The sequence below is a fragment of the Camelus dromedarius genome, chromosome 35 (assembly GCF_036321535.1).
Source record: "Camelus dromedarius isolate mCamDro1 chromosome 35, mCamDro1.pat, whole genome shotgun sequence".
Lineage (NCBI taxonomy): Eukaryota > Metazoa > Chordata > Mammalia > Artiodactyla > Camelidae > Camelus > Camelus dromedarius.
Window position 1 is genome coordinate 8,723,549 of NC_087470.1, and position 13,069 is coordinate 8,736,617.

Consider the following 13,069-nt stretch of genomic DNA (forward strand, 5'->3'; position numbering starts at 1 on the left):
ATATATGCCCAGGATCAGTGTTACTGGGTCATATGGTAAGTCTATTCCTAGCTTTTGAGGAATCTCCATACTGTTTTCCACAGTGGCTGCACCAAACTGCATTCCCACCAGCAGTGTAGGAGGGTTCCCTTTTCTCTACAGCCTCTCCAGCATTTGTCATTTGTGGACTTTTGAATGATGGCCATTCTGACTGGTGTGAGGTGATACCTCCTTCTAGTTTTGATTTGCATTTCTCTGATAATTAGTGATATTGAGTATTTTTTCATGTGACTATTAATCATTTGTATTTCTTCTTCGGAAAATTGCTTGTTTAGGTCTTCTGCCCATTTTTGGATTGGGTTGTTTGCTTTTTTCTTATTAAGTCATATGGACTGCTTATATATTCTGGAGATCAAGCCTTTGTCAGTTTCATTTGCAAAAATTTTCTCCCATTTCGTAGGTTGTCGTTTTGTTTTACTTATGGTTTCCTTTGCTGTGCAGAAGCTTGTAAGTTTCATTAGGTCCCATTTGTTTATTCTTGCTTTTATTTCTATTGCTAGAGTAGACTGTTCTAGGAGAACATTTTTGAGATGTATGTCAGATAATGTTTTACCTATATTTTCCTCTAGGAGGTTTATTGTATCTTGTCTTATGTTTAAGTCTTTGATCCATTTTGAGTTTATTTTTGTGTATGGTGTAAGGGAGTGTTCTGGCTTCATTGATTTACATGCTGCTGTTCAGTTTTCCCAACACCATTTGCTGAAGAGACTGTCTTTATTCCATTGTGTATTCTTGCCTCCTTTGTCGAAGATTAGTTGACCAAAAGTTTGTGGGTTCATTTCTGGGCTCTCTATTCTGTTCCATTAGGCCATATGTCTGTTTTTGTACCAGTACCATGCTGCTTTGATTACCGTAGCTCTATAGTATTGTATGAAGTCTGGGAGAGTTATTCCTCCAGCCTCTTTCTTTTTCTTCAGTAATGTTTTGGCAATTCTAGGTTTTTTGTGGTTCCATATAAATTTCATTATGATTTGTTCTAGTTCTGTGAAATATGTCCTGGGTAATTTGATAGGGATTGCATTAAATCTGTAGATTGTCTTGGGCAGTATGACCATTTTAACAATATTGATTCTTCCAATCTAGAAGCATGGGATATGTCTCCATTTTTTTAAGTCTTCTTTAATTTCTTTAATCAGTGTTTTATAGTTTTCCATGTATAAGTCTTTCACCTCCTTGGTTAGATTTATTTCTAGGTGTTTTATTACTTTGGGTGCTATTTTACAAGGGATTGTTTCTTTACTTTCTTTTTCTGTTGATTCACTGTTAGTGTAAAGAAATGCAACTGATTTTTGAACTTTAATCTTGTAATCTGCTACCTTGCTGAATTCTTCAATCAGCTCTAGTAGTTTTTGTGTGGAGCTTTTAGGGTTTTCTAGATATAGTAACATGTCATTGGCATATGGTGACACTTTCACCTCTAGTTTTCCAATTTGGATCCCTTTTATTTCTCTCTCTTCCCTGATTGTTGTGGCTAGGACTTCCAAGACTATGTTGAATAGCAGTGGTGATAGTGGGCATCCTTGTCTTGTCCCAGATTTTAGTGGGAAGCTTTTGAGTTTTTCACCATTGAGTACTATGCTGGCTGTAGGTTTGTCATATATAGCTTTTATGATGTTGAGATATGTTCCCTTTATACCCATTTTGGTGAGAGTTTTTAATCATAAGTGGGTGTTGACTTTTATCAAATGCTTTTTCTGCATCGATTGAGATGATCATGTGGTTTTGTTCTTTCTCTTGTTGATGTGATGCATTACATTGATTGATTTGCGTATGTTGAACCACCCTTGTGTCCCTGGGATGAACCCCACTTGGTCATGATGTATAATCTTTTTTATGTGTTGTTGGATTCTATTTGCTAATATTTTGGTGAGGATTTTGGCATCTATGTTCATCAGTGATATTGGCCTATAATTCTCTTTTTTTGGTGGTGTCTTTGCCTGGTTTTGGTATCAGGGTGATGGTGGCTTCATAGAATGAGTTTGGGAGTATTGCATCCTTTTCAATCTTCTGGAAGAGTTTGAGAAGGACTGGTATGAGTTCTTCTTTGTATGTTTGGTAGAATTCTCCAGTAAAGCTGTCTGGTTCTGGACTTTTATTTGTAGTGAGGCTTTTTATTGCTAATTCAACTTCATTTCTAGTGATTGGTTTGTTTAAGTGGTCAGTTTCTTCTTGAATCAGTCTTGGTGGACTGTATGTTTCTAGAAATTTGTCCATGTCCTCTAGGTTATCCATTTTGGTCCGATATAGTTTTTCATAATATTCTCATATGATATTTTGTATTTCTATGTTTCTATGTTATTTGTTGTAATTTCTTCATTTTCCTTTCTTATTTTGCTTATTTGTGCTCCCTCTTTTTTCTTCTTTGTGAGTTTGTCCAGAGGTTTGTCAGTTTTATTTACTGTTTCAAAAAAACAGCTTTTGGTTTGATTGATTTTTCTATTGTTTTTTAATCTCTGTTTTATTTATTTCCTCCCTGATCTTTATTATTTCCTTCCTTCTTCTGACTTTTGGGGGTTTTTTTGCTCTTCTTTTTCTAGTTCTTTTAGCTGTTGGGTTAGATTGTTTATTTGAGATTGTTCTTCTTTTTTGAGGATGGCCTATATCACTATAAACTTCCCTCTTAGCATTGCCTTTGCTGTGGCCCACAAATTTTGTGTGGTTGTGTTTTCATTTTCATTTTCTCAAGTTATTTTTTTAATTTCAACTTTGATTTCCTCACTGAACCATTGGACTTTTTAATAGCATGTTGTTTAATCTCCATGCTTTCCTTTTTTTCTCCTTCATTTCTCTGTAGTTGATTTCTACTTTTGTGGCATTGTGGTCAGTAAAGATGCTTGAAATAATTTCTAGCTTCTTAAAATTGTTGAGGCTTCTTTTGTGCCCAAGTACATGATCAATCCTAGAAAATGTTCCATGTGCACTTGAAAAGAATGTATATCCTATTTTTGGGAGCTGAGATGCTCTGAAAATATACACCAACTCTAATTTTTCTATTGTGTCATTTAATTTCTCTGTTGCCTTATTTAGTTTCTGTCTGGAAGAGCTGTCTAGTGATGTCAATGTGGTGTTAAAATCTCCAACAATGATTGTAATCCCATCAATTTCCCCTTTTATCTCTGTTAGTATTTTTTTTTATGAACTTAGGTGCTCCTATACTGGGTGCATATATATTAATGAGTATAATATCCTCATCTGTATTACTTCTTTAATCATTATAAAATGTCCTTCTTTCTTTATGGCCTTTCTTTTAAAGTCCATTTTGTCTGAAATCAATACTGCAACACCTGCTTTTTTGGCTTTTCCATTTGCATGGAATATCCTTTTCCATCCTTTCACTCTCAATCTGTATGTGTCCTTCTCCCTAAAGTGGGTCTCTTGTATGCAGCATATTGAATATTCTTGCTTTATTATCCAGTCTACCACTCTATGTCTTTTGACTGGAGCTTTTAGTCCATTAACATTTACAGTAATTAATGATAGATGTGTGTTTATTGCCATTTTGAACTTATTTTTGCAGTTGACTTGGTATTTCCTCTCTGTTCCTTTCTTCTTCCTTTTGTGGTTTGGTAATTTTCCTTTGTATTATCTTGGACTTTATTTAGTTTTTGTGACTCATATGTAAGTTTTTGGCTTGTGGTTTCTCTTTTTGTGTGTCTATTAACCCATTACTATAACTGTTTTTATTAAACAGATAGTAATATAATCTCAAACTCATCCTACTGACAACAAAAAATTTAAAAAAGCAAAATTACTCTATATTTTCTTGCTTCCCTCTCCCACTCTTAATGATTTAGATGTCTTCTTCTAGAATTTTGTGTTTATTCTATTTGGAATTCATGGTAGTCATCACCTTTCCAGTTATGGATTTCTCATTTCTGTAGCATCCTGCTTCTTTTCTATTTACAGTAGACTTGTCAATATTTCTTTTAGCATGGGTTTAGTGTTGCTAAACTCTTGTAGATTTTTCTTGTCTGTGAAATTATTTATCTCTCCTTCTATCCTAAAGGATAGCCTTGCTGGATAAACTATCCTAGGCTGCATCTTTTTTTCATTCAGGGCTGTGACTATATCTTGCCACTCCCTTCTGGCCTGTAGTGTTTGTGTAGAGAAATCAGCTGAGAGCCTTATGGGGGTTCCTTTGTAACTCACTCTTTGCTTTTCTCCTGCTACCTTTAGGATCATTTCTTTATCCTTGACTCTGGCCATCTTGATTATGATATGTCTTGGTGTGAGTCTGTTTGAGTTCTTCATGTTTGGGACCCTCTGTGCTTCCTGTACTTGGATATCTGATTCCTTCTTTAGGTTTGGGAAGTTTTCAGTCATGATTTCTTCAAATACCTTTTCAATCCCCTTTGTTCTTTTTTCCCCTTTTATATTATCCCATAGGTCCCTTATATTGTTTTCATTGTTTTTTATTTGTTTTCCTCTCAGCTGTTCTGATTGAGTGCTTTCTGTCATCCTGTCTTCTAGGTCACTTATTTGTTCCTTTGCATTATCTAGCTTGCTTTGTACAGCCTTTAGATCAGAGTTCATCTCAGCAAATGAGTTTACCAATTTTACCTGCCTCTTCTTTATAGCTTCAATTTCATTTTTGACATATTTTATATCTCTAAACACTATATCTTTTAGCTCCTTCAATACTCTGATCACTCCTTTTTTGAAATCTTCATCTAGTAGGCTATTGATGTATATTTCATTGATTGTTCTTTCAGGGGATTTCTCTTGTTCTTTTAATTGAGAGTGGTTCCTCTGCTTCTTCATATTGCTCATATCTCTCTGGCACTGTGGCTTATGGAGTATCAGTTATGTATTGTGGTCCTTAAGGAGTTTATTTATTTATTTATCTAAAGCCTATGCAGGAATAAAACTTTAAAAAAGAAAGAGATTTTTAAAAGAAGGGAGGAAAAAAGTTTAAAAACAGTATATAATCAATAATAGAAGAGCAAGTTGAAGCAGAATAGCAATTGAGTTGATACATTTTTTAAAACATTAAAAAAAAGGAGAAAAAAATAAAAAAAACAATAATTGAAACCTGTTTATAATCTATAACAGGAGATCAAAGCCAAGAGAAATAAAAATGAAATGAGGTGGTTTTTAAAAATAATAATAATAAAAAATTTTAAAAGAAAATTTTAAAGGAATTAAAACTGTAGATATATAGAATTGTTTAAAATGTAAAGATTAAAAAGGTAATAAAAAGTAGAACAGATTAAATAAAAGGTTAAAAAAAAAAGGATGTCTTTTCCTGGAGACCATGTGCTCTTGATAATTTTATTGATAGGTCTTTCTGTCTTCGCCCTTTTTCTCAGACTCAGTTTGCTGTTTCCAGAGGCCCTCCATTGGTGCCCTCATCTGTGCTGCTCCTAGTGCCTGTCAGCAAAGATCACACCCCCTCCCAACACTGGGTCAGGTGCTGCAGTCCTTCATGGTGGGCAGGCAGGTCACTCCCCCTCTTGGTGCTGCAGTCAGATGCTGTGCTTGGGCAAGGTAGGCGGGCAGAACATGCTCCCTCCCAGCACCATTGTGAGGTGCTGTGCTCCTGCCAGGAAGACAGGTGGCTGCCTGCCCTCTCCAGGTGCCAGTTGCTGCCCTGCTCTATGCAGCTGCCTGCTCCACCTGGGTTCAGTGCTCTGTAGGTGGGCTCAGGGAAGACCATGCACAGCCCCTCCCCTGCTCCTTGCCAAAACCCTGCTCCTTGTTTGCCTTGGTGGTGCAAGTTCTCTGAGGTACCAGGGCAGGAAGATCCTATCTGCCCCAGGCTATAGACAGATCTCAGTCCTGCCTAGGAGGTTGCAGAGCCCCCAGGTGCAGATTCAGGTCTAGGTCCAGCCCCTGAACCCGCCAGGGCACTGCACCCAGGAGAATATGGTGGCTGTGGCTGTGCCCCACCTCTCTTCTCATGAGAAGCACCAGTAATGGTGCTGCAGGGCTGAGGAGACAAAGGCTATTGTGACCCTCCCCACAGGGCACATCAGCAGTATCGCTTTGCCTTTTTTTTGTTTTGTAATTTATGGAGGGCCCAGGTTGTTCTGCTCTGTATCCCCTCCCAGCCATGGCATGCAGCAACTTGCAGTCCCCTGGGGATGCCTCTGTGCAGCCACCCCAGTCTTCTGCCTGGCTCGGGCAGCCTGGCCTGTCCCCCAGCTGCTGGCTCGCATCTCAGGCTGGGTGTCACAGGGACCCTTTGTGCCCATTTAACTTAGTTCTGTCAGCCAAGGGGTGCTCTGTACAGACCCAAGCCTAGGTGGCTCCCTCTCTGTCCTGCTGGCCTCTCCATTGGAGAGGGGGAGACCTAGCAAATGAGCGCTAGTCCTCCTTTGCCACTCTTTCCCTGCAGGACCAGATCCACATTGTTTTTCTTTTTCTTTTTTCCTTTTCTTCTACCAGATTTGTGGTGTCTTTGCCTTTTGAAGAGTGCGATGTTATGTTGGAGTTCAGCAGGTGCTCTGGTTGTCTGGGTGGGTCCATGGACGTGACTATTGGTGTATTTGTGGGAAAGGGTGAGCTAAAAGTGTCCTTCTACTCCACCATCTTGACCCCTTGCTAATTATGCTTTCTTTTATACACTGTATGTTTCAGTTAGAAGCCCTAATTTGCCAAAATGCTAATCATTATATTTAAAATCTTGACATACCCATGAAGTTCTAAATTATCTTATTCCTATTATTTTCATATATTCATTTTATCTTTTTCCCTTGCTTAGTAACTCTTCTGTGCCATGATGGACTCATGGGCATATAGAGTCTTTTATAGAAGAGCTTATCAAAGTATTAATGGTAAATGATAATGTTCTTTGTAAGATTTACAATCTCTTGTGCTCCATATTTTTGCTATTTTGAAAAGGTATCAAAATCTTGTGATAGTTTAAATTCTCAACCTCACTTTCAGTAGTTGTCTCATCATAGAGTGAAAGCAGAGAGTCCAAGGACTCGTGCTGGTCCATGGACCACACATGGCATAGCACTGCTCTATGGTGTCCATCCATCATAATTTACCTATGTGCTTTTGTAGTGAGGGAGAGCAGATTGCCAACAATTTGTCTTCACTACAAAGAACTCACTGTCAAAAATTTTCTAGGGTATTTTCCTATAGACAAATATTTTAAGCCTGAGGGTATGCACATATTTCATTTGACCAAGTTTTTTCAGATTGCTTTCCATAATGGCTGCACCAGTGCACACTCCTATTATTTGTGTATTGGGATCCCATACCCTCACTTCCTAGTGAATATTGGTATTTTTCTAATAAATTTTTAGCCAGGAAAATAGGTGTAATAGGTGATATACGATTTTATTTGTTTCCTTTCCCTTTAATTACAAATATATTTGATCATTATTTAATGTTCTTAGAATTTTGAGATTCTATTGTTTTGTAAATTGTTTGTTAATTTTTTGGTGAAAGTTTTTATTGAGTTGATTGTAGATGGTATTTGTTTATCCAAGATTTGAATCTCTTGTCAGTTTTTGACTTAACAAATCTTTCTTACATTGTACCATCTACTAATTTTATCTAAGATATCCTTTATAGAATGAAATCTTTAAATTTAAAATAACAATTTATCTTTTTTGCCTTACAGTTTGTTCTTTTGAAAAAAATAATTGAATAAAGATCATTTCTTTCACTAGCTTGTTTCTCCAGGACAGTAAAAAGCAATAAGAAAACTTCTTTTTTTTTCCACTTTATGCTGGGTTTCTGGCATATGTTATTTGTGGCACTATGACTTTTCATATCATACAAATAATTTGATAAATGTTTGTGTTTTCTCAATATTTATTTATTTTTTTTTACAAAAGGCTAACAGGATACTTACTGTAGTCTGTGTTTGTCTTTCTATGTATGAGCAAAATATTTAAATATTTTAAACAATTATGTGATTTGACTTGTTATTTAAAAATTTACACACAGTCACTAGACCCAACTATTTTAGAGAAACTACTACCAAACACTTATGGAGCAGATAATTCTAGCATTACATAATCTTTTCTTCTAAGTCTCAAAGAAAGTATTACCCAACTAATTTCATGAGGCAAATGTAAACTTGACACCCAATTAAGTAAAGTTTGAGAAAAAAATTAGAGCCAATTTCACTTGTGAATATAGATGCAAACCCCTTTAAAAATACACATTCAATAATCAAATTCATTAGCACATTAAACAAATGGTTGCTAGGGTTTCAAAGAAGGGTCCAATTGAGTGGATATTCTCTTCCTTTCTGTGTATTTGAACAAGTTGAGAAATAAAATATAGTGTGTATATGGAGACCATTATATCACCTTTAGACACCTGGGGGAAGACTTCATTAGTCAAGTGAAATAGACTTCTGTAAGTCAAGTTGCTTGCTCATAATGAACACCATAAGCAAACAGGCTTATCCACCCAGTCTTGGTGGCAGTGACTGGGGCAGCCCTCTTGCACATTGTGGAGAAGCACCTCTGAAATGCAGGGGTCCATGGGCTTCAGCAGCCTGGCTGCTCCTGAGGGTGAGGGCAGAGCAGGGCACACCAGGTTGTTCTCAGATTTAACAATCAGGTAAGTCCCTCCACCTTTCTAGGAACTGAGTGAATAAAATGGGGACAGGGTGGCTGTGATTACATAAATTGAGCTCCACTCACAGGAGAGAAACATCAGGAGCAGGGACAAAGTATTCTCCAGCAGCAGTCATGACCATGTTGTACCAATGTGATGTTTCCCCTTATATTAGTTTACAAGATCAATGCAATTTCAGTGAAATGCTTGAGAGAATTTCATGTACACCTTCAAAACTTATAAAACTTATATTGAAAAGATAAGAGCTAAACATAGCTAACAGAATTTCAGTGGATAAAAAGGGAGAATTTGCCCTATCAGAAATCAGAACTAATTATAAAGCAACAATAATAGAGACAGTGTGGTACTGGTGCAAGGAGAGACAAGCAGATCAATGGAACTGTGAGAAAGACCAGAAACAGGCTCACAAGTCACTGAAGCTTCAAGTATGAAAACAGTAGCATGTGTAACAATGGAAAATGGCCCATTAAACTACTGTGCTATAAATGCTTGTGTGTATGAAATGTAATGTTGTATTTCTACTTTACATTTTATGAATCCTAAATGAATAAATTTAAATTATAAAGTTGTAAGATTAAAGCATAGCATAATATATATGACTTAGTTATGAAGTAAAAAATTTAAATAAGACTTAAGTGCATAAAATGTAAAACACTGAAAATTCAACTTTAAATTAAAATTACCAACATTATAAAAAAGAAAAGATTAGATACTGACTGGAAATTTACTCAGGTGAATTTGTTTGCAACACATATAAAAGACAAGCAACCAGTATCCAGCATGTTCAAGTAATTTCTATGAATTTCCCCAAGGGAAAAATTCCCAAAAGACAAAATCAGAACAATTATAGAAGGAAAATCTTAAATAGTCAATAGAAATATGGCTATATATATACACAGCTCACTAATAAGGCAATGCATTAACATTGCATGGAAATACAATTTTATAGTCCTCAGCCTCTAAAATGCAAACTTTAGGTGAGAATGTGGACTCACTTTTTTTTTTTTGAGAAATAAATATGCATATTCATGTTGGAGACAAATTTGGAAACATTAGTAAAATTAAACATTTATGTCCCTGGGTCCAGAATGTTTACTGTAGGGATATATCCTAAATTAACTTTTGACCACATAAACAAGGACATGTACACACATTTAAATGCACATGTAAATATATGTATGAATATGTGTACTGTAAATATACTTATATGCACACAAGAAGATCCATAGCAGCATCTTTGAATACAGTGAAATATAAACTATTAAATAAATCAGTAGTGAAAAGTAAGGTGCAGAATTTACATGGTGGCTACATGAATGGTTGAATTCTTTTAAATATATTTTTGTACATCTTAAATACTGTGCAAGGACAGAAGTTTCTCACAAAGACAAAACCCCACCCCGACACATCAGTGGAGGGCTCCTCACTCTGATGTGGGTAACTCTGGGCAGAGCTGTAGCTCCATGGACTGGAGGGTCAGTTTGGGATAAGAAGGTGCCTTTAGAGGTGGGGAGTACAGCAAACCCACCTGCCCACCTGTGGGGATGTGGACAATCTGGTTCTCTCAAACATCTTGAGAAATAAACAGAGTGGGGTAAATCTGTGGTGCCGGAATAAGAGACAATTCTCCTCTTTCAACATTTAGTGATGGTCATGGGCCAATAAGTATGTGTGAGCTGCCTCCTTAGGTTACATTTATTATGAAACAGATTAACTGCAACCCTTTCGAGGAAGCTTCCATGCAGTGTGTAGAAGCACTTGTCAGAGGAAGCTAGCACTGGTCATGAGTCCACTTAAACTAGAATCTTGATGAGATAATGACATTTACCATATTAATTTATTCCTTTTGTATTAAAATAAAATGTATGACATATGGAGACATTTTTCAAGAGCTCTGGAAAACCAGTACAAGGGACACACACACAAACTGTCAAGCCAAGTGCCCGAGCATTTTGAACCTCTTAACCTGTACTGAACCCTGGAGGTTCTCAAGCTTCATTTATACTCAGCACTGTGCAGTAGAAGGGAGATAGGCATGGCTGTGTTTGAATTCTGGTTGCACCATCTCTTAGAGGCAAAGGATTTAGCTTCCTTTCTTCTCAATTCCAGCCTCTACAAAAAGTGGATCACAGAATTACTAAGAAGTTGATAATGTTCATTGTTACACTGTGTACAATAGCAGAAGTTTGGAAATAGGTTAACTAAGTCAGAGCAGATTCATATTATGGATCAATACAGAGACCAAAAAGTATGAGGAACATATATACTTTGACATATGTTTTATGGACGGTGCTCATGCTGTGTTTCCAAATGAGCAGAATAAGCTGCAGAATAATACACAGAGTGTGGACCCTTTAAAAATAAAACTTTCACTCCCAACTCTCTATTTTTCTCATTTTCCTTACCCATGAAAAAGCTCAGGAAGATTTCACACCAAACTTCTAATGGGTTATCCTTGGGAGTGGGAGTGGGGAGAGGAAGTCTTTAAACTTAGAAACTTCATCTCTTTTTCTTTGTAAAATAGCCTTAGGTATTTTGAAACAGAAGAGTAAGAGGGAGAGTGAAGTCTGGTTTGCAGTGATGTGACTTAAGGTGAGGTGATTTATGTAAAATTCCCAGCACTGGGCCAGGCGCTGAATGGGAACTCAAAACTGATCATAATAACACAGTAAAGTAATACACTAAAGGTATATAATATCATTCATTCATTCAATCTTTCAGTCATTTGTTTTTTCACATCCTTCTCAGGCAACACTCAGCCCAATTCAGGTCCCTCACTCCATTTCCATTGTGTCACCAAGGGATGAAGTGATTACCCCTGGTCTTGGCTGAAACTTACTAGAACTTTGTCTTTGACCCATTTGCTCTACCATTTCCAGCACACACTGGGAGGGTGCATGGCTGATTTTGAAAAATAGGGTTTGCTTTTTTTTTTACTTACACTGGGGTTGCTTCCAGATTTTCTTTCTGCAACTGGTACAGGCTGATGGCCACCAACGTCTCTGTATGTTTCTTTCTAACTGGAAAGTTTAAAGCTGGAGACTAAGGGATTGATACTTGCTCCCTTGAGAAATTGAGCTTCCAGGGGCTGTAATGGAATTGGAATAAACAATGTTCAATAGGTATTTTCAGCTGAAGAATGTTTAAGTTTTCTCTAGAGAAATACATTAAATCATGTTACTGTCATCAGGGACTTTGGCGGGGGGTGTGTGTGTTGCCTTGTTATAGAGCAAGGCTTTAAAATTTTTTCCTGTTATGAATCAGGTTGAGCAATTCTTACTATGTCTAAGAAGTTGTATTCAGGTCTAGAAAATTGATCTTACCTCCCAAGTCAGAAAAAAAACATGGCAATCTGGAAAAGAGAAATCCAAAGCTAATCTAAATTTAACATTATAGTTTTTGGGGATCTATTTCCTAGCAAAGGAAGCAAAAGGGAAAATAAACAAAAGGAACCTGATTAAACGTAAAAGCTTTTGCACAGCAAAGGATGCTGTCAATGAAATGAAAAGATGATCTACTGTATGGGGGAAGGTCTTTGCAAATGACACGAACAATAAGGGGTGAACAGCTAGCATATACAAATAGCTCGTACAACTCAACAGCAAAAAAAAAAAAAAAAAAAAAAGCCCAAACAATCTGATTAAAACATGGGTAGAAAAACTGAACACATGTTTTTCCAAAGAAGAAATTCAGATGGCCAAGAATTTCTGTTCTTTAGAAACCACTCAGTGTACATAATTTAAAATAGAGCCTGAAATAACACAACTGGAAACCACTACACATACAAGTCCAATTTTATTACAATAAGTAGACACAAATTATAACCACCTCAGTAAACATATGTAAATGGTAAAGTCTGTGAGGTTCCAAACTTGAAGCTTTCATTGTCCTCAGGGACACATTACCTGCCAGTGTGTCAACATGTGGCTATACACATGGACTGTGGCAAACTCAGGAAGGTCACTTGAACCTTCAGTGTCCACAGTTCCTTTTGGGGCTCTCTGTCACTGCTCATGTGGCTGATCTTTAGTTCTCAATCAGGTTCATGGTTATACCTTTAGTCCCCATTTCCTCCGGAGTTTGGAATTGATAGGGCACATCCCAAATCCCTGATCATAAATCACACTGTTTGACTGTCCAGTGGCCAAAGCCTCCAGGCAAACAAAGCCACTCCTCTTAATGATGGCATTTCAGGGTCTTTGAGGTCACCTCCCAGTAGGTGAAGACAAAGTTGGGACTTTTCTTTGGATAAGGTTAATTCTACACTGCACACCCCTACATACATTATTTTTACCCAATGCCATATCTCGGGGACGTAAATGATCACACGTACCACTCTAGCTACAGTAGAAGCTAGGAGGTAAGTACTTGTTTATCTGGCTGCATCATCTTCCAAATAACATTGGGTTTTCTTAGGGTGGAATGAGAGGAGAATGGAGAGTGGGTAGAAAAATCAGTATATTTTGCAATGACTAGTGATGGT